Below are 1558 nucleotides of genomic sequence, written 5' to 3'. Positions count from 1 at the left end.
TACAACATACCAGAATCTCTGGGACACATTTAAAGCAGTGTGTAGAGGGAAATTTATAGCACTAAATGCCCACAAGAGAAAGCAGGAAAGATCTAAAATTAACACCGTAACATCACAATTAAAAGAACCACAGAAGCAAGAGCAAACACATTCAAAAGCTAGCAGAAGGCAAGAAATAACTAAGATCACAGCAGAACTGAAGGAAATAGAGACACAAAAAAACACTTCAAAAAAATCAATGAATCCAGGAGCTGGATTTTGAAAAGATCAACAAAATTGATACACCACTAGCAAGACTAATAAAGAGGAAAAGAGAGAAGAATCAAATAGACACAATAAAAAATGATAAAGGGGATACCATCAATCCCACAGAAATACAAACTATCATCAGAGAATACTATAAACACCTCTACGCAAATAAATGAGAAAATCTAGAAGAAATGGATAAATTCCTGGACACATACACCCTCCCAAGACTAAACCAGGAAGAAGTTGAATCCCTGAATAGCCCAATAACAGGCTCTGAAATTGAGGCAATAATTAATAGCCTACCAACCAAAAAAAGTCCAGGACCAGATGGATTCACGGCCAAATTCTACCAGAGGTACAAAGAGGAGCTGGTACCATTCCTTCTGAAACTATTCCAATGAACAGAAAAAGAGGGAATCCTCCCCAACTCATTTTATGCAGCTAGCATCATTCTGATACCAAAGCCTGGCAGAGACACTACAAAAAAAGGGAATTTGAGACCAATATCCCTGATGAACATTGATGCAAAAATCCTCAATAAAATACTGGCAAACCAAATCCAGTGGCACATCAAAAAGCTTATCCACCACGATCAAGTTGGCTTCATCCCTGGGATGCAAGGCTGGTTCAACATACACAAATCAATAAACATCTCCATCGTATAAACAGAACCAAAGACAAAAACGACATGATTATCTCAATAGATACAGAAAAGGCCTTCAACAAAATTCAACAGCCCTTCATATGATAAAAACTCTCAATAAACTAGGTATTGATGGGACATATCTCAAAATATTTATGACAAATATTTATGACAAACCCGCAGCCAATATCATGCTGAATGGGCAAAAACTGGAAGCATTCCCTTTGAAAACTGGCACAAGAGAGGAATGCCCTCTCTCACTACTCCTATTTAACGTAGTGTTGGAAATTCTGGCCAGGGCGGGAGAAAGAGATAAAGGGTATTCAAGTAGGAAAAGAGGAAGTCAAATTGTCCCCGTTTGCAAATGACGTGATTTTGTATTTAGAAAACCCCATCGTCTAAGCCCAAAATCTCCTTAAGTGATAAACAACTTCAGCAAAGTCTCAAGATACAAAATCAATGTGCAAAAATCACAAGCATTCCTATACACCACTAACAGACAAACAGAGAGCCAAATCATGAGTGAACTCCCATTCACAATTGCTTCAAAGAGAATAAAATACCTAAGAATCTAACTTACAAGGGATGTGAAGGACCTCTTCAAGGAGAACTACAAACCACTGCTCAATGAAATAAAAGAGGACACAAACAAATGGAATAACATTC

This window comes from Mandrillus leucophaeus, unplaced genomic scaffold (assembly GCF_000951045.1).
Source record: "Mandrillus leucophaeus isolate KB7577 unplaced genomic scaffold, Mleu.le_1.0 Scaffold502, whole genome shotgun sequence".
In the NCBI taxonomy this organism is placed as follows: domain Eukaryota; kingdom Metazoa; phylum Chordata; class Mammalia; order Primates; family Cercopithecidae; genus Mandrillus; species Mandrillus leucophaeus.
Note: the sequence above shows the minus strand (reverse complement) of the source record.